Source organism: Ochotona curzoniae, unplaced genomic scaffold (assembly GCF_017591425.1).
Source record: "Ochotona curzoniae isolate NIBS_2020 unplaced genomic scaffold, NIBS_Ocur_1.0 contig_883, whole genome shotgun sequence".
Taxonomy (NCBI): domain Eukaryota; kingdom Metazoa; phylum Chordata; class Mammalia; order Lagomorpha; family Ochotonidae; genus Ochotona; species Ochotona curzoniae.
The window spans coordinates 68338193-68365521 of NW_024466599.1; the positions used below are offsets into that span (position 1 = coordinate 68338193).

Here is a 27329-nt window from a genome sequence, read left to right on the forward strand (position 1 = left end):
TGCACAGCACCACCTGCAGAGCTTGATACAAAGATTGCTCAGCCTTAACCCCAGCATTTCTGATGCTGTGAATCCAGGTGGAGTTCCACAGTTTCCATCCTACCCAGGACCCAGGTAATGTCACTGCAGCTAGTCCCTCAGGAAGGGAATTATTGCCCTAGAAAACGAGGTAATGCCAACCCTTCTTTTAAAACTATTTAAGCACCCTATCAATGGCCACATAAGGTTAAAATAGCCTTAAAATAAACATGAAGAAGTCAACATTTTTTTATACAATTATCCTTTCCCACAGGCAGAAGCATAACCAAGTGAATAACCCTCGAGAGGAAGAACTGAATTTAACTGAGCTTCTTTGAAAATTACAATCCATAATCTCCTTTTCTCTCCAAAAATCTGGAGGCTCGCCTTTGAAGAGCCTAAAAAACATTTACACGTTTTATTAATACTGGTGGTTATGAAGCATTACTGTAAATCTTGCTTCTGTTTCTGCAGAGTGGCTCAATAAAGTGCAGATGATATAAGTTTCAGACAAATACTCATTCTCATTGCCCAAGAGGATAAACAAAGGATAAATTACATTCAAGGAGTTCGACCTTCGCAGGAATTTTCGAAGGCACTCAATATCTACGAAAGCTAATCAGCTACAGCCTTCTGGGGGTAAATTGTATTTCTTTTTCTTTTTCAGGTTCTCTAAGGGCCAAGTAAGTAGAGGATTTTTTAAAATAACGTAAGGTCTTATAATTCTTCTAGTTTATCAGCACAGGAAAATTTTGCTGAAGTAGTTTCAAAAATTTCTAACATAGTTTGAGACATATAAAGGTAACAACTTTTTGAATTTTTAAAAATGTATTTAAGGGTCATAGGGCTCTCATCTGCTTGTTTACTCCCCAACTGTTCACAGTGGCTACAGTGGCTCCTAACCTGTCTACAGGACAGAGTTGAGAACTAGAAATTCAATACAGGTGTCGCACGTGGATGGCATGACATCATCCTCTTCTCCCCAGGGTCTGAATGAGGCTGGAATCCACAGCAGAGCTGGGACTGTAACCTTCAACATGGAAAGGAGGCAGCACAACCAGCATCTTTACCACCTCACTTAACGTCTGTCCCAACAACAAATTTTGATTGTAAGGTAGACCTGATCCTACTGTCAGTGCATAACTGAGTATGTGCATGTGTGTGACCCACACAAAAGGCCTATTTCCACACCATTCTAAGAAGGATCATGTTTGTTTTCTCACCCTAAGCATCAGGTTGTGAATACACACAGCTGCTCAATCTATCTGGTTTGTATGCTTCTCCATTATGCTATAGGAAGCAACCCTTGCTGTTGAGTTCAAAAAAGACATTTCATTCAGACGCATTCCCCAATCTCCAACAAAGCAATTCTCATGAATGTTCACCATGTTACTGAACCCAGTTTTCAATTTTACTCTTCGTCTTCTTTGATATTTTCATGGCAAACACTAATGACCATATCTGTCTTCTTGGAATGATTATTTTTCCTTTCGTGCATCCTTACTGCCCCTGAAGACTCAGCCTCTTCTGCTTAGACAATCCCCTAGGCTTTCTCCTTAGCTCTATTTCTCCTCTAAGCCTTTAGCCTCTAAGGTGCTCCATATAAACTACAGCATCTGTGTAGGCCTACACATACACAATCAATTAGCATTTATTTGCAAAGCTTGGGTCCAAAATAACTCTTGAAGTCTTTATTTGTCTCTACCTCTACAACTACCACCCCATCTTTACCACAGATTCCTCCAAGGGCAAGGTCTATATATCCTCATCCACTCTGGTTCCCTCCAATATATTCTTGCAACCAATACAATCTTTCCAAAATATGAATTTGGCGACACATGAAACTCCCTGTTGGCTTCCCATTGTTCCTGGGACAAAAGCAAATCCCCTGGTACATTCAGAAGGCTTTGTAGAACAGGAATCCCTTAATTCCCAGCCTCCATTGCTCCACAGGGTCCCACCACATTGACTCCTTTCAGTTCATTTAAGAGTGAGCCATATTCCCACTTGCCCCGGAAGTTATGGCTCTCACCTGCCCTATGCCTACTTATCTCTTGTTCAGCTTCAGCTGACAGTCTATAACCTACCTCCTGAGGTAAACCTTTCCTGACCTTCAAGACTGGGTTTATAGTGCCTTGTACTTGTCACAGCTGTAGTTTTATGTTTATTAGTATGATTAGTTGAATAATGTCACTTTCCCACTCTAAACTATAAGGCATACTCTAATTGTTTTGTCATGTATTATATCCTGAGCACCTGGCACAGCCAGAAGCTCAATAAATGCTTGTAGAATAAATAAGTACATAAATAAGATTTAGTTGAGAATACATTAATGCAAACTCTAATAAATAGCATGTAGTCAGTCAACAAATAGACACATGAAGAGTTACCTAGGCACACTCACACAAACCACCCATCATGCAGAAGCTTGACTCAAGTGTGTCAAAGGCATGATTGCCAATTTTTCCTCCCTAGCAGGCTGAAGTCCATGGACTTGAAAGACTCACTCAGAATTTTCTTTTCTCTTACTGTCTCGTCCTAAATCAGCTACTGAAACATTACCTGCTTCTTAGTTGTGAATATGCCAAATCATACTCAGCAAACCATTGACTGGATGCTCACTTATCTACTATTTTCTTTTTTAAGATTTGTTTTTATTGGAAAGGCAGCTTTATAGAGAGAAGGAAATACAATAAGAGCTTCCATCGGCTGATGCACTACCAAAATGGCCACAACAGCCAGAGCTAAGTTAATTCGAAGCCAGGAGCCAGGAGCTTCTTCTGGGTCTCACACATGGGTACAGTGTCCCAAGGCTTTGTGCATCCTCTACTGCTTTCCCAGGCCATAAGCAGGGAGAAAGATGGATGGGAAGTGGAGCAGATAGAACACAAATCAATACCATTATACCATTTGGGATGCCAGCTCTTGCAGGCTGAGGATTAGCCAGTTGAGTCATCACACCAGTACCTACTATTTCTAATAGTATATGAAATGAACTAGCAGTCCAACTGCGGTCTTAGAAATGTTCATTTGCATGAGCCTAAAACATCTGAGTTTAGCCATTTGGCTTTGAGGGACAGACAGAGTAAGCAGAAAGGAGGCAAGCATTAAATTTGGCCATCATTTGGGCCTGGCATGATAACGCAGTGGTTAAGGTCCTCGCCTTGCATGCGCCGGGATCCCATATGGCTGCTGGTTCTAATCCCTGCAGCCCCGCTTCCCATCCAGCTCCCTGCTTGTGGCCTGGGAAAGCAGTCGAGGACAGCCTTTGGGACCCGGCACCCGCATGGGAGACCCAGAAGAGCTCTTGGCTCCTGGCTTTGGATTGGCTCAACTCCAGCCGTTGCAATCACTTGGGAAGTGAACAATCGGTCAGAAGATCTTCCTCTTTGTATATCTTACTTTGTAATAAAAATAAATAAATCTTTAAAAAAAATTGGCCATCATTTATGGAATAGTTACTTTTCCTTGGTAATTTTGAGATAAGCAACGGTTAAAGAAGGGTAAGGATAAATGGTCCTTCCCTTGAGCAACTCTCTCTCTCTAATGGGGATTGGCATCTACACAAACACCACTAACAGAGAACAAGAAAGATGGGAGGGAGACAAAGGCAAGGCCACACGAAAAAGAAAGGTTCAGGCAGGACAGCATAAAGGCTGTGATAACAAATGAGCTATTTGGTATCTAAGAAATGACCTTCTGCTTGATGCTACTCCTTCAAGGCAAACTTTATATTCAGCCACTTTGTTCTAGGCAGACACTTGCTACACGTTCTAAATAACAAACCTCCACTGGTTTTTTGAACCTTAACTTTAAAAATTGCTGCTGTTGACACTAAGGCACAATTTATAATCCAATGTATTCATCTTGTCTAGACCTGGAACCAAAATCAAATGTCTGTCAACTTCTAACCAATTTCCCCAACTAGCCTCCACATGATGCTTAATGATGATAATGACACAAGGCAGCAAAGTGAGAGTGAAGGTACACAATATTCCAAAAGCTCTTCAGGTTTATTCCTTCAACATATTCACATTAGAAATTACCAGATGAACTGTACGTTTGCACAGAGCTCACAGTTCAACAGAAGAGAGAACACAAATAGACAGGAAGAATGGGCAACACTGAGCAACACATGTGTGTGCTGGGCACAGGCATCAGTTGCTTACACATGTAGCTCATTGCATCATCATCCTATCATTATTCCTATTTAACAAGGAAACTAAGGTACTTGATAGGGAGCTACTGGATTTCAAATCCTACAAGTCTGTCTCAAAAGCCATAATCTAAACCACCACTTTTACTTCAGCCCCTTTTCCTACATGTCACTTCTGCTACCCTTCCTATAAAATCTCTCATGACGTTTCTTTCTCCCTCATTCCTGAGAACTAATGCAGATGGTCAGAATAAAGAATAGGTGGTATGTGAGGGCGTTGGCACTATGGGTACGAAAACATATCTGCTTTAAAACAAAAAAGTCTCAAACATTGCACTGGTGCCAAGAGAAGTCGTGCCTGACCCAGTGCAGTCAAAAATAATAAAAAACAAGACTGAACACCTTTAGATGTAACTCCAAGCCATTTATCAATTGTGAAAGGAGAAACATCCCAGTTAATAGTTTTAAGACCTCCAATTCACGTGGCACTTTTTTCCCCACAAAGTGTCAAGCAGTGCCATACATGGGCATGCTCACTGCTGACTTCAAATATAGGAGGAAAGAGGCTTAGCTATGTCTGAGAATGAATGGATTCCAAGATCGTTTTAATGTTTGAGCAAAATTACAGTCTGATTAAAAAGTACTATTTATCATAGTGTAGAGTCATCTGCTTTCCAAAAACTTCCAATGTGCATCTTATTTTGTCCCCACAACAATCCTCCAAAGACAGATCTAACCACATTTCACAGCTAAGGTCACTAAAGTTTGGAGAATTTAAAACAAGAGAACCGGTGTGAAGACTCTACTGGCTCATCCTCCACCTATCAGTAACAGCATTCCATATGGGCACCAGTTCACATCCCAGCTGCTGCACTTTCTATCCAGCTCCCTGCTTATGCCCTGGGAAAGCAGTGGAGACCAGTCTAAGGCATTGGGACCCTGCACCTATGTGGGAGACCTAGCAGAAGCTCCTGGCTCCTAGCTTTGGATTGGCTCAGCTCTGGCTGTTGTGGCCATACAGGGAGTGAACCACAGGATGGAAGCTCTTAGTGTCTTTTCTTCTGTCTGTAAATCTGCCTTCCCAATAAAAATGAATCTTTAAAAGGAAAAAGGAAAAAAAACTTGAGTAAAATGCTTTTTCTAGGAAACAGGATATTAGAAAACCTTTTTTTTTTTTTTTACCAGTTACCTTGGTTTATAAACAAGCAGTAAAAACTACCACCACTGGGAGAACCTATCTGAGGAAACTCAGCTTCAAGGAGTGAACAATCAGGGGACAGACATTCATCCTCTAAACCTAAGCAGCTTTTCACACTGCCGAATCCCACTCTGGTGGACTCCTGACCTCGCATCGTAGCCTTATTCACAGTGGATTTCCCACTGGTGAAAAGCAACACTGCATTTGATCACTGCACAACTTGTGACCTGACACTTGACTGATTAAACTATGTTTAGTTGCAGCTGTAGGCATTTTGGATTCAAAGAGAAGCACACCACTCGATGCACTGAAGTGTTTAAATTCCCCAACTGCTAAAGCTAAGGGTTTATCTAGCTATACCTGGGGCAAACGAAGTCTCACATTTGAAAACACTTGAGAGGGGAAAAAAAAAAGCCTCTACTTAAAAAGAAAAAAAGAGAGAGATTCTATGGTTCAACTGTAAAGAAAACTGAACAGTCACTAAGTGTATTTTGCTTTGTGGCTTTCAATGGGCAGTTTCACGCCAAAATAATGTGGGGCAAAGGAGGAAGGCAAAGCCTACTTAGCCTATAACGTCCTCCCAGGGAAGCCACTTCATGTAGCAAAAGGCTCACAGATCTGAGGTTCCAATAGAACCACCACTTTACAACATTTCAGCCTCTGCAGCTACATTCAAGAATGAAAACGAGACCAGCTAGATAAGGTGATTAGGTATAATGCTCAGGCTGCTGTAGCGAAGTGCCCACGAGTGAACAACCTGCTGCCTCACAGTGTTCTGCAGACTGGAAGTCAGAGATCGAGATGGTGGCAATTTTAAGTCCTTCTGTGGGCTGTTGAGAGCAGGATCTGTTCCAGATGTTTCTTCTTTGCAGGCAAATGACTATCTTCATGCTCCCATGATGATGCTGTCTCTATAACCTGGTCCAGATTTCCCCTCACTAGTGGTTGTAATGGCCAATAACCCACCTAATGACTTATCTTTAACTGGATGACCCTCTGTACAGACTTATCCCCAAATATAATCACCATCTGAGCTCCTGGGTACTAGATGTCAACAAAGGAACCACAGGAAGGACTGGAGAGGGAGAAATGAGTCAATCCTTAACAGACACGTTCTAAGTCCCTGCCAAAATGGACACTCAAAGACCGTCTCTCTCCTTTCTAGGCCTGGCAGTGCCACTGCCTGCCACGTCAGTTTGGGCAAGCTATCTAACCTCTGTAAGACATGGGCGCCATCCCAATGAAGTGAGGCTGGTATCATGGGCTGCAAAGCCCTCCTAACATGAATATCCTCTGCTTCTATACCTCATCAATGCTTTTTCTAACATATATGCTATAACATGTCAATCTTTTTTTTCACACTACATCATCTCTACTGAAAAACTTGAAAGCATTTAAACACCACCATGATATGACCACACTATATTCACATTATGAAGGAAACAGGCTTCATTAGCTGATTCTTAGGCTAAAGGAAACAGTCTCAGAGGTTTCTAGGAATGCTTCCGAAACCCAAAATAGCTAAACTACTTCTGGAAAGCCGATTAAAATGCGCTTGACCTATCCTGAAAGTTCAATAAGGATCCATGTAACAAAATATTCCATTCAAAATCCATTATGATCCAAATCACAAAATTTTAAGATGAAAAACTTGGGGGTGCTTTGTGATAAACATTTTTCGAAGAGGATGTTAGGGTCCAGTGGGATGAAGTGTTTTGCATGTACTATAGCCATTGTCCAATCGGTCAAAATTGATTTCAAACATGGTAATGATTAATTTTGCTATACATGGAGGAGATTACACCACATGTCATGCCTTCTCTACAACAAACAGCACTAGATGTGATCTCTAGAACTGTAACACTGCCAATGTCATAGTGGGATTATGAATCCAGGTAACAGAAGATATATTATTGAATCTTTCTTCATCACATTTTTCATATATGCAGAGGCAATAATAATTCTAGTCTCCTCTTGGGACTAGTGAAAGGGTAAAAATTATAGTAAAGTATGTCAAAGAACTTTAAAAGCACAAAACCTTTTACAAATATAAGATACCTTCATTATTAGCTATGCCTATACCTGCCTTTTGCTACCAAATGAGGTCAGGCCAGCTCCCCATGGGCTTGCTCCCCACTTTAAATGGAAATTAAAATATATTCTGCCTGTAGGTTCACACTTCAATCACCTGCACTGGCTTTTTTTGAACATCATTAAGCAATGAAACCTGAAACAGATCATTCTTTTGAAACTTCCCACTCATCACCTGACCGAATATCCAGAGGCACCCTTCAGGTAAAGGAAGTTAGAAACACGAACACGATCTTCCAAAACCCAAGATAATTTTAACAGAAGTTGGGGATACTTTGTGTGTGTGCCCGCTCCTCTGTCTGGAAAAGTGAGGAGTGAAAATTGCCCACATAAATGCGCTGAGAAAGAAGACTTGACTTCAGTGGAATCCCTTGGGGCTACTAATGTGCTCATACAACTTTTAAAAAGCCTAGAACATACCATAGCTGGAAAACCTTTAGAACTGGCCTTGAGGAGAGTGCAACTTGTGCTGAGGCAGTGGCTTGCACAGTAGTAAAAGCAGAGGACTAGGAGTCAAATGAGCCCAGCTTAGGACCAGCTTTGCCCCTTGCTCACTCACTTATTTTGAGCCCCCTGGGCCCACATGCTATAGTCCTGCCCCAAACACATCACAAGGATTGAATTGCATACTCTCACCTCTGCATTAGTACATCTGAATCTACTGATTTAGATTGAGTGAACCTACAAATTATGAATTTTTCTTTTAATTCCAGATGATTTGGGGCCAGAGTGATAGCCTAGCAGCTAAATAACTCACCTTGAACACCCAGGATCCAGCATTCTGCTTATAACCTGGGAAAGCAGTTGAGAACGGCCCAAAACCTTGGGTCCCTGCACCCACATGGGACACCTGGAGGAAGCTCCCAGCTTTGGATCAGTTCGGCTCTGGCCGTTGCAGCCACTTGGGGAGTGAGCCAGCAGACAGAAGATCTTTCTCTGTCTCTCCTTCTCTCTGTAAACATTCCTTTCAAATAAAAATAAATAAATCTCTCTTAAAAAAAGGATTCTAGACCCAGGTTGGTGGCCTAGTGGCTAAAGTTCTCACCTTCAACCCGCCTGGATCTCATATGGGCACCGGTTCTAATCCCGGCAGCCCCGTTTCCCATCCAGCTCCCTGCTTGTGGCCTAGGGAAGCAGTCGAGGACGGCCCAAAGCCTTGGGACCCTGCACCCACGTGAGAGACCTGGGAGAAGCTTTGGGCCCAGCGGCGTGGCCTAGCGGCTAAAGTCCTCACCGTGAACGCCCTGGGATCCCATATGGGCGCCAGTTATAATCCTAGCAGCTCCACTTCCCATCCAGCTCCCTGCTTGTAGCCTGGGAAAGCAGTCGAGGACGGCCCAAAACTTTGGGACCCTGCACCCATGTGGGATACCTGGAAGAAGTTCCTGGATCCTAGCTTCGGATCGGCATAGCATCGGCTGTTGCACTCACTTGGGGAATGAATCATTGGACGGAAGATCTTCCTCTCTGTCTCTCTTCCTCTCTGTATATCTGAATTTCCAATAAATAAATAAATCTTTTAAAAAAAGAAAAAAAAAAGGATTCCAGAGGATTTCTTATGCAGGTAAGAAATATCGTTAAGGTAGTTGGCTATGCGTTATCAGCCTCAGCTGGTGAGAGACAAGAGGAAGGCAGGGAAGGAGACCTGGTCTCCACAGCCCAGCAGCCTTTCAGCTTATTACCTCACCATTTCCCACAATAGCTTCTCATTGTTACATGTTACATTAGTGACACAGCTTTCTCTTCACCGTAGCTAACCTCTGAGCACTTTAAATAACATTAGCTCCTGGCTTCTCAGGACGGGCCAGATGTCAGAGTTCAAGCTGCCGCACCTATCAAACTTTCAGCAGAGGTATTCTCCTTTGGCCTTTAAAGGAATCTGTCCTGGAGTAAAGGTGATCCTGTAGAAAGGTCTCTCTCACAGCCCTCCCACCCACCTGAGGACAGGCTTCTACGCTTGTGTAAAAATGACCCCAAAAAACCTGACCAGCGACTTGTATGCAAACACACCCAGAAGGCACTAACCTGTAAGTCTTCTCTCATCCACTCGTCTACATCAGCTCCCATCATCCACCAAAATCCCACCTGTCTTTAAAGGTCTGGATCCAATCAGGCATTCATGACTCCAAGCTGCCCATCTTTTCTCCACCTGAACTTAAGATCAGAGATTACATCATTTACACCTCTGTTCCCTCAGGACAACTAACACAGTGCTATGTACATGAAAGTTGCTTACTAAATACTGGCTTAATCTGAAAATGTCAGGACAGGTATTAAAACAAGAAAGCCCTCACTGCAAAGAGCTCTGTAGAGAGACACAAGGAGAAAAGTGAAGAAAAAAGTCACCGTTGTTCTTCCAGTTATAGTCAGTTATTAGTTATCTCAATTATGTACTAGGTTATCTACAATGAGGACTAGTTCACAGCAGAAATTAAAGTTTCATTCCTAAGTCATGTTAACTAAATCAATGTTAGATATAAAAATAACATGAGGACAATGTAAAGAGCTCAGAATTTTCATTTCACTCTCTGCATAAAACTTGATGAAACAAATGGAAATCAGGTGATAAATTTATGAATTAAAATCTCTAAAGTTGATACTGTAAGTTTGCATAGTATTTCATCCACATGTCTAATTCTCATGCTGACATTGATAGTTAAGGGCTAGGCATATCAGAATCCCAGGAAACAGCTCATCTTGAACTAAACTGTCCAGCGAGCATCAACCCGGTCACTGATTCAGGAAATCTGCATCGAGCACCTATCATGTAACACACCATGAGGAAGGACTGCAGCAGTGGGAGACCACTATCTAATACAAGCACCCTAATCTTGTAGAAGGTTGTGACCCAGGACAATTCAATGTATACAACCATTAAATTGGAAAATAAAAATGGCCAAAAGCAATTTTAGTTGTATATGTATTTTCTAATTCCTTACTGCGAGCCTACAGTGCCAAGTCTGAGTCCAAATTTGACCACAAAGGTAACACTAATCATCAGTACATCGTCACAAAACTATCCATATATCCGCTCTGTCTCTGACTTCATCCCAAGATTCCGTCTGAGCTGTCAGGTTAAGATTCACCTGGGGCAGACAAAACACTATTTGCAAAGATGGCCTAACTTCCAGCCCTAGGACAGACTCAACTGTGTCTCATTTTGTAAATGAAGTTCAATTGGAACATTCACATCCAATCTTCAACTTGTTTTTTACCACGACTTTCACAGGCCAAAGGCAGAATGCAGTCTGGAAGAACAGACTACGCGAGCATCGAGGCATGCAATACTAACTGCCTTGTCCTTCATAGGAAACATCTGCTGATCTTTGTACTAGAAGTACTGCGTAGAGATCTCCCTGAAAGTTTAGACTAGTGGGCGTGCTCAAGTTTTATATCTGATTTGTATAAAGAAGGAGAATGTCTCTGAGATATTTTAACTAATCCAGACTTGCTAAGTAAAAATCAGAGAGAAACCCTTTCAGGTATCCATCTTCTAATTAACAAGCCATTACTTTCACCTGTTAAGTTTCATGTCCAATATGTATTATGCTAATTATGCCTTTGGGATTGGTGAAAGAGAAAGTAAGGAAGGAATGAAGGGAGAGAGAGGAGAGGGGAATCCCCTATGGTAGCTTCTGGAGTATTGTTTCTAATTGTTAACTAAATATTCTCAGAAAATGAACTTCTAATTAAGGCAGCTAGTTTTCCCTAAAATGTGGCATAAATCAGTTCACACGCATTCTCAATGTTACCAGATCTAAGCTTAAGTATTTAAACTGATTCACAGATATCACAACATGCTGACCTCAGCATTTACTGCAAGGCATGATGTCATACTCTCAATTCACCAGGACGTGGCTCTAGCCACATCTGTAATTCCTTTATGTGCATTTTACTGAATCAGAGCTTTGAGTACCCTCCGCCAGACTGTACCAGTTCTCTACAATTCAATCCCGTTCATTGCAAATGTAACGTAACCGATGCCCAGCATCCCCAATTATAGAGCAGGGTTGACCATGGAAAATGAACTTGACTCTTCTACTAGAGCGATTTTTTGTTTTTAATTTACGCTTCAGTCTCCTGAGGATGATACAGAAATTTGCCTCTTGTGTTAAGACCCGAACCATATGTGAAAACGTGTCCCCTTAGTACACTGGGACCTGGAATATTTAGAGCAATGTCAATACTGTGTTTTTGCAACCAGGACTATCACCTTTACCCATAGGACAAAGAATAATTCAACACAAATAATTATTTCTAAACATTACTGTTGAGATATTTAATTACAATAACTACAACATTAATATTTAAGTGTCATTTTTTTAATGACTTAAGCAACGCATTGGTCGTTCTGTAGTATGTTGCTTAACTTCACGTTAATATGAATTGTCTGTTTTTTTCCCCACTGTGGATTGTGTTTTCTGGCTCTGTATTTAAGATAGATAGAAATGCAGTGGAGATTGACATGACCAGATGTGGAGACAGAGCGCAGTATGTCTCTCTGCATCCAGACCAAAGATGGACTCCCAGTAAAACTGTTGACTATATCCTGATAGTAGGATGCTGGACTCTGCCATTGTCCATGCCTACACTCTCAGGAAGCACTTCAATAGCAGAATGATGGACTTAACGATTGTTCATGAAGGACCACCCATTGTAATACTAGAGGGGAAATCAGTTGCGGGAAGGAAGATGGGAAACCCCAGAGCCTATGGAACTGTAGCATAAAATAATAATAATAATTAAAAGCAGTAAAAAGGAAACTTAATTACAATAACTAGAATATTAACATTTAAGTGCCATTTTCTTAATTAGGGGTTTGGTTAATTTCACTTTTGTCCCATTTGCCATACACTTAATAAATTAGGTATTTTATTATTACTATTGTTATTGAAGAAATGATACCTCCAGTCATCTCTAAGCAAAGGCTGATGGAACAAAACTAGAACAATGGAGAAGCTTCTTTGGCATTTCAGCAAGCCACTGCGACCCCCATTTGCTGCTCAGAGGAGGCTGTGGGTAGCTCCCTATGATCTGAAAATGTATATATTGAAGAATTTATCTGAGGCCCAAGAACTCAAGGTCTCACATTAATGCCCAGCACATGTATTAGCTCTATTCATTAGGATTCGTTTCCTGCAAGACAGCACATCTGATTAGAAATACTAGGAAATTATTTTGTAGTTAGCATTTTCCATGTTTTCTATCAGTCAATCAGGAAGAGATGCCACAGCTAGGCAAAGCATTTGCTTACAGTTCATTGATAGCTGCTCATAAGTAGAAGAGTAATGAGAACCAAGAATAATTTTTCCACCACTTAACTAGCACTAAATGCTTTATTGAATTCTATCTTCGCCTTTTGCTGATACTGAAAATGAAATTCACAGATTAACAGAGAGGCAGTTCTAAGCATTATTTTTGCAGCCATGTCTCAGCAGACTCCTAGTGTAAATTGGTTTTTAAAAATGTGCTGGTAAGAACCAGAAGGAGTGTGGGCCAGTGGAGCAAGGTTACTGTTCTTGCCAGGACAGGAAGTAGACAAAGTCAACCTTAGCCAAGGACCCACTGGTGTGCGCAAGAACTGCCACTGGGAGGAGATTCAATAGAGGAGTTTGGGAAACACCTTCATTGGGACGCAGTCCCTGCAGGTGAATACAAACAGCAAGGCAAGGAGCAGCCCAGACCTCGCCAGAATACTGTACCTGCAAGCATACATGTGGGTCAGGTCTGGGGACAGACCAGTCTGGGCCAATTCATAACATCCACTGGCAGATCTGAGAACTAGGACAGAGGGCAGGAGGAACCAAATTGGGCTACATCAGCCAGTTCACATTAGGACTGGGACAACAATCAGGCTCAGTGGGCTAGGCTGTAGCACCCACCAGCATAAGCTGCAACAAGGGGCAGACTAGACCAATCCAGGCTGTACAATAAGATTGTGGATACTGAGATGAGACGATTCATGCTCGCATGGGCCTGGGAGGACCAGGTACTTGAGTCTCAGGGTGAGGGGATCTGACAGGGCTTAGGTAACTTGGCTCAGGTCCTAGGGCCCACCTGCGTAGTGGGGGCTGGGTTTGTGAGCACAGGGATGGGAAATCTGGTGCAGCTTGGGTCGCCTGGCCCAGGTCCTAGAGGGATCTGGAGGGGCTTGGATTGTTTTGCCCAGGTCCTTGGGTTGCCGTGTAAGAACATGTCCTACTTAGTGAAAAAAGCAGAGCAGTGGACACAGGCCCTGTTGTAAAAGGTGAATATGGCAGCTCATTTTGTGTCACAATAGAAGAACAGAACAAGCTGGACAACTACCCCAGTCAAACGATGACAGAAAAAAACCTCAGTGACTGGAGACCTGAGGCTTACTATGTCAGCCAACGGACATTGGGAGGGTGATATCATCCTTCGATCGGTGAAATCAACAGCATTCTAGAACTATCCAAACCACTTGGGTGGAATCCTCGGAATATGTACACATTGAGACTCTGGGCTGATAAGAGGCGGTGGTTCCTCATCCATAGGTACTGGGACACTTGGAAAGTCATGAGTGACTTCCCTCTTTGTCTCTCCCCTTCCCCAGAAACAGCAAGAAGAAATAGCAAAATTGGCAACAGTAAGTTCACCCAGTTTTTCCTAGACATCTACCCTCCCCACCCTTATCAACCATGTAATCATTATAAAAAATAAAATTAATTTTAAAAGTGTGCTGGTATGGGAGACCCCAAAGAGATAAGAAGTTTCCTGCGAGTTGCTTCACTGCTTCATACTTCCACCAAATGATCTTAGGCATTAGGAACCTGACTGAAGTTCTTCTGGCACTTTGGGAAATTAGCCACTAATTGGACTTGGCACTTCAGTCACTTCCTAATTGAGGCTCCTGAGAGAGGAGTTCAGTAAGAAGCAGGTCATTTCCTGTGGGGATCATCCAGCAGAAAACATGGCATTCTGATTTCCTGCCCCTTCTCCATGGCCCTCCCCCAATCCAGTTCACATCATCCCAGCCATTAGTCCTCAGCCTGTTGCTATTCTGTTATACTACAATAGCATTTTGGAGCACTGTACAATTTAAAACTCAACTTCACAGCTACTGTCTCATAATCTCCATACCATTTTACATATGAGTATGTGGAAACTCATGATGGTGAAGAGACCGTATGGATTCACAAAGCACACAGTTGTGCAGGTATACACTCAACCAGTGCCAGAACCTCAGGCTAGCCCAGGACACAGCCTGGCCTACCAAACTATTTCCCAACAAGAAGGTCTCACCTAGAGAATGATTAGCTAACTCCAGACTTTGATCAGCTTCAGAAACACAGTCCAGACACATGGCCATGCCACCGCTACTCAAGCATACCAGTCTATGGAGCTCTTCTTAGGCAAAATACAGTCTTTGTTCAGCTCAGAGTTTTGATGGTCACTCACAGTGAAGGGTGAAAGTCAGGGGGCATGGCCGGGTTGAGCTAAATGGAGAAACGGAGCTAGGAATGGTAATTAGTACCCAAAGGATAAGAAAATGAACCACCAAGAAGAGCTCAGAGAAAGCCCCACATCTCTACTAAGGAGGGTCCATGAATACTGTGGGAAGAGCTTGGTGACCTAAAGCACAGGAATACTTAGTACTGACTTTGAAATTGTTTGCTTTTTCTGTGATGCATTGTTGTACTGGGAGTCAGCCTAGCATGACCAGCACAAGAAGCACCAAGAGTTGGAAATGTAGAACCCTTGCTTCCCTCTAGTCCTGCCTGGTTATCTGCCACAGGGCACCAGAGCTTAGATAAAAGTCTGAGATACATACCTACCTGCCCATGGAGGTGAAATTCTAAGGCACTGAAAAATTCACAGCAATATCAAGCACCAAGTGATACATTTTGTGATAGGGTTACATGGATCTTTGGCATATCCATATTCACTTTGGTGAAACAAATCAAGAAGTAAAATAATTAAGCAAAAGTTGGGAAGTGGAAGGAAGGGGACGAAAGAGGAGAAGAAGAGAGAAGAAGAGAGGAGAGGAGACCCTGGAATCACTGGAAAAACACATACCGTTTCCCGCAGGACTTCCCAGAGATGTGAAGATGGGTGCCACATGTGCCACTAGTCATAACTGGAAGACTGTAGACAAATTTAATCAACAGGGTGATCCTGGGGACCTGGAGAACCTCAGGATACCCAAGTGACCAGCAAATGGTTGTAGTTACACATGTGCTTGTGCATCTCTTATTTGCTCACAACTGAATGGATACCTCTTTCCTATTAGTAAGTTCCCTGGATGCCTTATTACATGTTCATATTCAACAAGGTTACTTGTGTCTCTCAGTCTACACATCTTTGCAGCTATAAAGGGAGATGAAGGAAAGGACTAACAGTAACAAGATGACCTTGGCAGTGGCTGTGTGCTTCTCCAACCTCTTTCGGTCTCTACCTACCTGAGATCAGAGACACTGTGGGAAACCCTACAGGGCAAATTGGCACTGAGATCCCAAACATATACTTATTTGTGAAAATGCCAAGGCAAGAACTTAGCATGGTAACTGTGTTAGCATCTAGACAAAACAGCTTGTGGCCAGTGGAAGCAGCTCTGGATTGGAGGGTCTTTATCAGGCCTTACTGACACTGTGGCCACATAGCAGCCGTTCATTCATCTCTGCTATTAACCTTATGACTTTAAGAAGTCTCTCTGCTTCCCCTCAGTTCTGTTTCCTCAACAGTCAAAGAACCATAAAAGCCTCAGAGGATGGCAGTAAAGAACAAACACCAAGTTTTGTAAACACGAAAAACTTTGTAAGAAAAAGAATGCTGTGCCGTGATCAGAGACTATTTCCACTGTTCTGTTATTGTATGGTTGTAATTTTCTTACAATAATCAATGTGATTGAGAAAAACAAGTAGCAGAGTGCTGGGTGGCCAAGTAGGATTCAGTCCCAGCCCAATATCATTGCCTGACTCTGTTACAGAGAATAGAAAATGCTAAATATTTACATTCCTAAACACTCTGCATGACAAAGTTCTGGCCAACAGGCGAGGAGTGTTTTTGTGGTATTTCTGATTATGGAAAAAAAATCAACATAGATGGTATTCTCTTTTTCCTGCATAGGTGACCATGAAACTTGAAACACATAAGTCACCTAAAAGTTACAAGGTAAAGACTAGAATGGTTAAAAACTCTCTGAACTCAACTGCCAAACCCACACTTTAGTTTTCTATCTCCAGACGTCTTGCCATATTAAAACACACACACACACAACTTTCTTTGTAATCAAAAGTTAAGACCTCTGTTAAGTTACCTGTGACAAAAAGCATTCTGGCTGCTATAACACATATCCTATCTACTTCTGTCCTTGGTCTTCTAGATGGAAATTTTTCTGGTGATTTGTTCAAGATCAAATTGAGCTCAGAAAAGCAGGAAGATTCTTGCTCCAAAGACCTATAAGCAATAAAGAAATAATCAAGAAAACTGGATAAATTTTCCCCTCAAAATAAGTTAGCACATCACTACGATACGAGACTGTTCTACCAGCCCCATCTTTGTACACTACCCTTGCCATGAAACATAGGTTTTAATGAAACTTTCACTCCCTAACCCATGAGGCTGTAATGATCAAAGACATAATGACTGTTAAATCCCAGTGCAGGCTATTAAATGCCTTGTGAAGGTTGGGGTTACCCAGGAGCCCAACCTTGGTGCATCTATTTATATCTCTATGTTGCTGACTCTAGTTTCTGTTTTTAGCCTGTGTTTCCAAAGGACTCTTGGTCTTTATTTCCAGCTCTCTCCTGAAGATCTTCACTCAGATGTTCTAAAAGCACTTCAAGCTCAGCAAGTCCAAAACATCATTAATTGCCATTCTCCACAAAGCATTCCTCTGCCGGCGCTCCTGGTTTCCAGTAATAGACTAACAGACATCACCAGCCACCTGTTTTCCACAGGTAGAAAACTGAGTCATCTTCAACTCGTAACTTTCAACTCAGAAATAGCTCTTTGTTGCCCTTGATCACAGCCCATCATTTTGTGCATCTGAACAATAGGCTATAAAGTTTTCTGACAGCTCTCTCTGCCAGCCATATTTTCATAGCCTACACAGGGCTCCTCCTCCAAGACGAACTGGATGACCTCAGGATCTCAAGTAGAAGTTGCAGGCTTCTGGTATCTCAGAATTAAACCAGATGCTCCTCCCCCTGTCCCTTCTCCCTTGTAGCCTTAACCTTCTTTACTCCCAGGACTCTTATTTCCAATGAGCACTTGATGATTTTTCCTTATTCCCATTCCACGCCTTTTTTTTTTCCTTTTAGTTCCCTGTCATCATCCAATTCCATTCTTTAATGTTTCATATCTGGGCTATTACAAGAACCTCCTAACAGGGACAATGAATGTTTCTTTGCTTTAGTCCACATTATACCATTCAACAAAATTAAATTATTTGCAAGACCCATTTGACAGAGGCCCCCGTTAGCTATGAATACAGTTCCCACTTCTCACCCTAGCTTCATGGCCCTCCAAGTCACACAATTCCTTTGTGTTCCAACCTTATCTTGGATTATTCCCTCTACGCATCCTTCACTCCAGATATCCAGTTACTCTACACTCCTAGAACACAGGTAAGCCATTTCCATCCCATGTCTCCCTCATGCGGCTTCTTGAACTGGCATGTTGTCTCTACCTGTCTGTCCAGCTTTTTCTTAGCCCTCCTGCCATCTATTTCCAAAGAAACTTCCAATTATTAGATATCAAGCTGAAAATAATCTCCTTATCAAGATCTCATGGTTTTTCAATTGAGGAGCCATCATCACTTGCCTCACTTTGTAACCATTTAGCCTCAAAAGCCTTTTTCTTTTTCCTTTGCATAGAACACAGTACTTTCCCATATTAGGACTACACATTTTTTTTTTTTTTTACAAACTGTTAAATAAACACTCATTGGGTGAAATACACTTTTCAATTAAAGATGTTTTCACATCTGTTACCATAACAAAATAGGCACTGGAGCAAAGCACAAGGGATATAACTGTCCCTGGGGTCACCAAGGGAAAGGGCCTTTCCTTAAATCCTTCTGAAGAGCTGTGCCAGATGAACAAAATTCACTTCCCCCAGTCTTAGCACTGACGTGGGGAAGTGGGGCTTTCTCCATTGTTTCTGCTATCATGGTTTTAGTTCTATCTTGTACCATTTCTGGTCCCAAAACACCTTGAACCACCACCCCCCTTGCTTCCTGTTTGTCTTCCAAACCACACCTCTGGTAGCTTCATATCACAGTCTCCTGCGAGATTCTCCCCCACTCTCTGTAACATCTGTCTCAGGAACTCAGGGGAGCCAGGAGCTCCTATGCAGGAGACGTGCTACCCCCCTGTGATGGAAGGTGAGTCACTGCTCCCCAGGAAACAGCACCCCTCTGTTGTGCAGCAGACAACAGGTTCTGCAGCTGCTCCCCATGAGCTGCAGCAAACCATGATCCCAGCCCACCATTTTCTCACTTGAATATACTCTCTCTTAAGTATACTGTTTCCCTCATTTTCATTAATAATCCTTCTTTTAACACCTGATCAGCCTCGCTGTCTGCTCTGGGTTAAAGCCTATTATTCCATTAGAGTTTGACATTTAGAATGCAATGAGGCATTAATGCACAGGTAGTGTTAATGGGGAAAATGGCTTGAGTCAGGGTTTTATTTTTTTAAACCCATGCAGTTTGGAAAATAGAAGGGGTCAATACAAAGCAGAAGGCTGCTTCTGCACCAGCTACACGGGGCTGGGGCCAGGGACCGGAGCACACTATGACCTTGGCCAATCTGTGCAGCACACAGCTGTGACCCTTTCCCACTCCCTGTGGGATTTCTCAGGTGGGCATATCTCCCAGATCGTGCGTCTAGAAAGAAGCTGGAGCAGCCTAAAGGAAATGAGGTAACAGACAAGTCAGTGAGCCTAAAGAAATGTCATTGTGTTTGCCTTTCCTGCCTCTGACTCTGCAGGGTTCAGGAAAGCTGTTTTTTCCCCCTTCAAATATATTTTATTAAATAAAATAGGTTATCTTTTGAACACTGCTGGTTTGTTTTTTTCTAAATAAAAGCTGCTGTAGCAGTCGACAGTATTTCAGTTATTTACTTGACATTTCCCATTGTGAACATTCTGTGCCAAGCGTCCTCAGGCTGGGAGTCCCTGTGATTCATCCTGAGGTAGCCAGTGCCTAAGTTAGCACAAGGCAGTAGGCTGCGTTTCCATTCCTCAATTCAAATTATTTTCGTTTCAAAGCCAACCTCCTTTAGATGTCTGGTGAAGATTCATGTCATCTTCTGACTGGGTCACTGGCTGTTTCAGGGCAGCTAGCCTTTATAGGAGTCTTGGAGGACATCTGATGGCCTTTAGTATTGTCCATAACCTGGAGCTTCGTCCAATGACTTGAAGCTAACCTTCAGCAGACATGGAGAATGGCATCACCTCAATGCACCCAGTCTATGCTCTTTTTCCTTCCTGAACCTGTTAATCAAAAAAAAAAAAAAAAAAGCAATTTGTATTTTGCATATTTCTTCCCTCATCATGCATTCAACAAACACTGGCTGAGGACATGCAAACAAGCACTGGATAAATTCATTCCCTTGTGGAACTTCTAGAACTTCCTTCCAGTACTCCCATTCTGACTACACCTCTGCCATCCTTTTCTCTGAAAGATGTGCCAGAATCACAAAGTCTGCAAGGTCCCAAGGGGCAGTGGCAGAAACAAATGTAGCTCTCAACACCATCTGTATTCAGCAAGACCCTCAGCAAGTTATGGTGGTACCCTGCTTCCATGCCGTGTCTCCTGGGGCTGGGAGTCCTGCTGTCTAGAATTGCACCTCCAGGCTGTCAGCATGGTCATCCCTCCTGAGCTTCTGGACCTCCTGGCACTGCTGGGAAGCCAGATGTGTATTCATGAGAAAGGGGAGACACATCATTTTCTGGAAACTCCCCTGCTCACTCTTGTCCTTTTCAAACAAGTCAGATATAGTCTTAGTTTCTCAGTTCAGCTCTTTTACCAGAAGAAGGAAATATTGACTCCCCAGCGCTCCTGTTTTCCACATGGTCAACAATTTCAGATTCCCTGATTCCAAGGCTCAGGGAAGGGAAGAAGGAAGCATCTGGAAATGCCACGGAGCTGAAGCTACTGAAACATGGAAGGGGTGATGCCCATCTCCTTAAGCACCAAGTCTAGCCTCGGCCTGTAGAACACCTCAGATCTGAGGCCAGCATGGGGAGTGGCCTGCTGCCCCAGGCACTACTATCCTATCAGAGATCCAGAGACCTGCAGGGACGTGCACTAATGTAGGGCTGGGTGTGGGGAGGACCCTTAATTCCACAGTTCCATGAGGAGGAAAATACAACCTCCAACAACAGTCTTCCAACCCTATCCCCTGCCACCAATACAATTGCATTCCTATTCTATCAGAACAGAGTATACTGCTGGCACCCTGTCCAGCCGTACTTTATAGCTCTGTCCTTGTCTTATCTCCTTGCATCTCTCCAAGGTGGCATCTCTCAGGGGCAAAAGCATCTGTTGTCCTTTTTCATTCTCAGCCTCTTCCAATTCATCTGCTTCTGTTTCTAGAACAAGTCAGTGACATGCTGAGGGGAGAGGTCACAGAATGCTCCTGAGCTCCCCTGCTTTGAGTCACCTGTGGTTTTGACCCCCTGCAGCCATGATTACATGGAGAAAGGCTGACACGACAGCAGGAGATGAAGGGAGCAAATGTGAGCAGGGCCCATGGAGGTTTTTCAGGCCAAGGAGAGCTATGGGAGCCTAAGGATGCTGACACCCTTTCCAAAGAATGTGGTTGTTGGTGGACCAACAGGTCATCAGTTGGTTTATGAAAGAATGTATACTGACTTTACCACATGCTTACTACTGCTTGGTGCCTTGCAGAGCAGGCAAAAATCATATTATAGTGTTCGGAGAGCTTCCATTTTAATGGGGAGAGAGTATACACACACATATGCCTAAATGCAAAAAAAATAGTGAAAATTAATATAAGTTGAAAACTCATAAAATGCTGTGCTAAACACTGCTGTGCAAATGTAATATTTTATTTATTCATTCAGCAACTTTATATTGTAGGTATTGAAATTAGCCCCATCTGTAGATGAGAAAACTGAGGCACAAAGATTTAACTTAACTGAAGTCCTATGCTACAATAGCTCAAATCAACAAGGATGGGTTACAAACATTCATGATGCTTTCATGTCTAATAGTAAAAAGGCAGAAATTATGTCACCACACAATAGTAAAAGAAAGTTGTACTAATTATGAGAACCGCACAAAAGAATATTATACCTATTACACTCTTATCTTGAAGAAAATAATATACACAGGAAAATGCGTATATAATTTCTTAAATTTATTTGATGTAAGAATAAATACAAGGAGAATTCCCTCCAACTGCTTTACTGCTCAAAAACCCAAAATGACCAGGACTAAATCAGGCAAAAAACCAGGAGCTGAGAACTCTACCCATGTCTGCCGGATAAAAAGCAAGGCCACTACTACCTGAGTCATTGTCCCTGCCTCCCAGGGAACCGCGAGTAGAACCTAGACTAACCCAAGCGCTCCAATAGGCATCCCAACAGGCATTTGGGTATTTGACCACTAAGCCAAATACCTCCTCTTCTCATCTCATGTCTTTTTTAAAAATTCTTTTATTTTGACAATCTTCACTGAGAATACCTTGGTCTCCTGGCCAATGCTTGATAAATGGTGGCCATCAGTGCCACCATTGCCATCACTGTTGGTGTTGTTGTTATGCTCTCAGCAATGGTGACATGTTTACATTCTCATATTAAGTGATAAAAAAAAAACCTAGGTGGAGCAGGTGGCTCAGGAATTGGAAGATTCATTGGAAACATCAGTGAATAATCAGGTGCTGGAGCTGGTTATGTTTTTCTGCCATAGACTCTGTCGGAGGCTTTCCATTCCCCCAGCCTGTGGAGATCAGCAATGCAGAGCACTTCTAGACTGTGAGTGAATAAAATTATAACATAAAACTCTGCTAAAATAATGTCAGGCTAGCCATAAAGAAATTCATCTCCCAAGTGACACGCTCAGCAGAGCCACACTGACTTCTGAAACAGATGTCTAGACAACTTGACTTGAGGTACATACCCTAAACCTAAACAGCCTGAAGTCCCCCAGCTGATGCCAAAAGTTCACAAGAGATCAAACAGGAATAGAAGATTTGAAGATTATAAATAAACTTACTCATAGGGAAAGTGAAGCAAGGATAGCAAACTAAAAATTGATGGCCCTGAGAGAATGAGTCATCAGTGAGACCATGAAAGACATCTTGCAGCGATCACACACAGTAAGTTCAATGTCCTTAGACATTAACTGCCTGTCACATGAAACCTCCCATCAGCCGACTGCAAGAGCCTGGAGATGCCCTTGTTAAACTTGCCAGACAACTCCACTCAGCAAAGAGGCAATCCATCTCCCCTCCATCTTTGGAAGGCTCATGTGGCAATTATCACATGTGAAATTGGTGTCCTGGTAACCTCATGTATCAGCCACTGGAAATGATCTGGCCCAGGTCAGGCTGGCCTGTCTGATCACTTCAAGACATTACGTTCTCCTTTAGGTATTTCAGGGCTAACAGCCCTAACAGATGGACAATGACAAGCCAAGTGCAACCTGAGATAGCCTACAGCTCCTGGGACAGCAGGAAAGTCCATTTTTCGCTCTCATTTTGTTTTTGAAGGCTTGAAACCATCCAGGGCAATCCAGCCCAGCCATTTATAATGCTCTGTTTTCCTGTTAATTGCCTCTGCAGAAGAGCAAGCATGTTTTCAGACACTTGAAATTTACCTGCAGAGCCTTGAGATTTTTACTACAGAACGAGTCTCTAAGTGATACTGAGATCCAAGGGTATGATGCAAAGCAAATTATTATGGGGAAAGATAACAGAGGTGCCATTCATCCAACAAACATCTCCAAAGCCCTGGAAAAATACTGGGATAACTGGTCTTGAGAGATGAGGCTGCATCAATCCTCTTGTCAAGGAATTCCAAGGTTTGGGAGGGGCAACAGGGCAGGCTATGATCCTACAGAAATAGATAAAAATATCAAGATCACACCGGAGGTATAGGTAAAGGGCTAACCTATAATAAAAAATGGACCATTTTGATTTGATGTAGTGGGTCAGTAGTGACTTGATCACTTGACAGTATTTTAGTTGAGCCTTAAAGGATGGATATGAGGAGAATGTGGAAGAGTGATATTACAGCATACCACCAAAAGGGTGGGTGCCTTGCAGAAAGGGCCAGTACTGACAGGAAACCAGGAAGGCTAAAATAAAAGTCAGGAGTGTGCCTACCACAGAATGCTCAGAAATCACAGCTAAGTTAGTTAGTCCAACAACCACTCTTGAAGAGCCAAGACCGGGAACAAGTCACCCAATATATGCACAAGTAGCAACAAGCACCAGAATTCATTACATCTTCTGAGACAACAGCTGGCAGAAACAATTAAAGATATATTGGAGATACGCTATAGCACATCTTTTTAGCAGACTATACTCACCCATCAAATGTGATAATATACATTTATACTCACATAGAAATAAGTCTTCATTATAAGAAGCTGTGGGGAAATAGCTTAAGGAATGTCATATACAAAAGATTACCTACATATGTTGCAATAGAAATCCTACTCTACAAATCTATGTGTGCAAGAAACATATATTATTTATTCATATGAACATGGATCTTACTTCTGACCTGTCTCAGTCAATATTGAGTTTCGCTCACATTCATTGCACCAGAATCTCAGATGGTATCCTCCAAAATATGGTCTCTTCTCCAGTCCATTGTTATCTACTAGTCACCTCATTGCCCATTCCTCCATGTGCCTTGAAGTTCACCTGTGTCAAGCACATAACAAGAAAACCCAATATAGCTATTAACAAAATGGAAATGGCTCTCTCAAACAAAAGACAATAAAGATGAGAAATCAAGGGCTGATGGGGCAGTTCCTCAGAAGGGTTTCTATTCCCTCGCCCTCTCCCGACTACCCTGGAACATGGCTTTTACAATCAAGGCCCCCTCTTTTTCAAAAATGGTTTTAGGATCTTCACCATTACATCTTTATTTCAGAAGAGAATGATGAGAATCACAAAAAAAAAACATTCCTTGAAGTACCATATGAAATAATCATTTCTTTATCATTTAGTTGCAAAGGAGGTAGGGAACTGTCTTTACACCAGTGGTTTAGGTGTTCATCTAAAACTCAAGTTCTGTTACTAAGAACAAAGGAGAAATTGGATGTCAAGGTGAGCAAACAGTTCTCTTTCATTAAAGTCTGAGTTGAGAAGTCTGAGTTGAGAAGAGGAGGCTTACAACAGATTTTTGAGGGTCATCAATGACTGAGGGACAATCAAAAGACAAGCAACATCCAGAATTACCTCCCAAGGACTGCTAACATTCCATGAATATGAGTTCTGTGTGTGTGTGTGTGTGTGTGTGTGTGTGTGTGTGTGTGTGTGTGTGTGTGTGCGTGTACACATTTGTATGTGATGAATACTCAAAATGCTCTGCAAAGCAGCATCTTAGTCCATTTGTGTTGTTATAACAAAACACCATAGATTATATGGCTTAAACAGCAAGTATCTATTTCTTACAGTTCTGGAGCTGAGAAGTCCAAGACCAAAGTGCTAGAAGATCTGGTGTCTGCTGAGAGCTCTCTCTTGCTTTGCAGATGGCCATCTTGTTATATCTTCATTTGGCACTTCTCTGGTTTGTGCACGAGAAATGTCTTGTATCTTGGACTCTTTTTATAAAGACATTTGTGCATTATGAGGACCCTACTCTCAAGACCTAACCTAACTAAATTGCTTCTCAAAGGCTTAATTTCCAAATCTCTTCACATTGGGGATTAGGACTTTAACATGAATTTTGGAGAAACACAAACATTGCATCCACTGCAAGAAGATGTTATTATCATTTTGCAGGGTGAGAAATAAGTTACTCACCCAGGGGCAGAGGACATTTGGTCCCATGTCCATTGCACCTTCTGCAAACACAGTGCCTCCATAGCAACAATGTATTTTAGAAAATTTCTCGTTATATTTAGGAACAATTCCTTTCTTCTACATTCCAATTTTGTCTGTCATTCTCTTGGCCATGAAGAGTTGAAAATCTAATTAGTGAGCTAGTGACAATGAGGGTTTCTACAGAGCAGATCGTTATTTTCTTCCCAGTGGGAAGAAATTCAGAGGGACGTGGAGGTCAGAGGTTCTCCAGATTCTCTAGATACTTGAAGACATTTTGATCATATTATCTGGAAAATAATAATAATGGCTAATATATATTAGGCACTTATACTGTAAGCATTTAACTTGTACCAACTCATATAATCTCAACTCAAAATGGATTTTAAGGTAAATAGAATTGTTATTATTCCTATTTTATATTGAGAAATTATATTTTGAGGTATAGAAAGGTCAAGGTCAGTTTTTCAAAAACCAGTTAGTGAACACTGAATCTTGAACTTGATCCAAGCAGAATGATTCTACACACTGCACATTGACCATTCCCTTACAATAAATTGTTCTAATAGTGAGAGGGTGGTTTACTTAAAAGGGTATCATGTCTGAATCTATCGCACCTCTAAGAAATAACCCTGAAGGATCAATTTCTGGCCGTTCTTATCAGAACAAAAGTGAAGAATGAAAATCTGCTCACCTTCCCAATATAATCCTTAGGAAGACTCCCCAGGCACTCTGATATCTAAGCTCCCAATAATGTTTTAAAATGTAGGTGGCAGGGTCAGACGACCCAGCCACCCATGGCCCATTATCTGGTGCTGTTTTCAGCTTCCAGAAATAATTCCAACTGCAGGAAACAACAGCTGACCAATCCACTGAGATGCAAACAGGGGCATCTATGAGTACTCCATGGGGGAAAATAACCTGTGAACCATTCCGTCCAAGAAGAAACACTCCAGATGGAACAAAGGAGCTTGTCAGAACATCTTCATGTAGTTAGTGTCAATTCAAGAAGAGAGACTTCTGGGAGGATGGCAGTTGAGTAAGATGCTTGGGTGATCATTTCCCCACAGGACACCAATTTGGACAGCTGTTCATGCACCAGCTCACCTTCACAAGAGCTGTGTAAGCCAGGGAGACACTGAAATGCCTGGTTTTAGTATAACAATAGGAAAAGATGCAATGAAGAAGAAAGGAGGGAAAGAACTGCTATGTCACTGTCTCTCAGTTCCAAGTAGCACAGCGTGGGGATAGACATCCTGCCTTGAGAGAAGCAGAGAACAGAGAGCAAATTAAATTCAGATTTGGAATCAAGTCCCAGGCATGCCTCAAAACACACACACACACACACACACACACACACACACACACACACACACAAGCTAGTGCCTGCAGGTCCTGCCTGAGGCCCTGCAGACTGAGACCCTCCTGAGCCAGGCAATTAAGGTACTTACTTCACCATCCCTTCCCTAATGCTCTTGCAGACAGAGCCAGACTCTAGCTGCTGGAGCATAGGGCAGAAAGGGGAGCTCAGAATATTGTTCCAGAGCTCAGAATCTGGTGACAGGTGTGTCATCCAGCACTTGATAAAGCTAAAGGACTCTACCCCCGTGCCAGTGCTTACAGATGGATCCAGTGTTGCCCTAGCATCACAATTTTGCACCCCATGTGGGAGTGGTCCTGGTGTCATAAGCACTAACCTCATGTGGATACAACACACATTCTCAAGACTATGCAGAACAGGTGACTGTGAGACCAGTTGTGATCAAGCTCTGTGCACGCCTGGGCCTCCAAGCAGCTGCATTCATGACCTCTCACCTCACCTCATCTGTAGGAATACAGCAAGGAACCACAAGACAGTCTTGGAACACAACATAGG

The 27329-nt window shown here is 42.4% G+C and overlaps 1 long non-coding RNA gene across 1 annotated transcript in view; it reads right to left on the reverse strand.

Annotated features, from left to right (window-relative positions):
* LOC121165185 overlaps nt 1–25742 on the reverse strand; it is a 71423-nt gene extending 45681 nt beyond the window's left edge. The window contains exons 1-5 of the long non-coding RNA XR_005885201.1: nt 25436–25742; nt 24179–24328; nt 19703–19922; nt 16741–16880; nt 9489–9612 (exon numbers count right to left, since the gene is read on the reverse strand). This is a non-coding gene — a long non-coding RNA (uncharacterized LOC121165185). The remainder of the gene's footprint in view (nt 1–9488; nt 9613–16740; nt 16881–19702; nt 19923–24178; nt 24329–25435) is intronic.
* Nucleotides 25743–27329: the final 1587 nt, after the last annotated feature.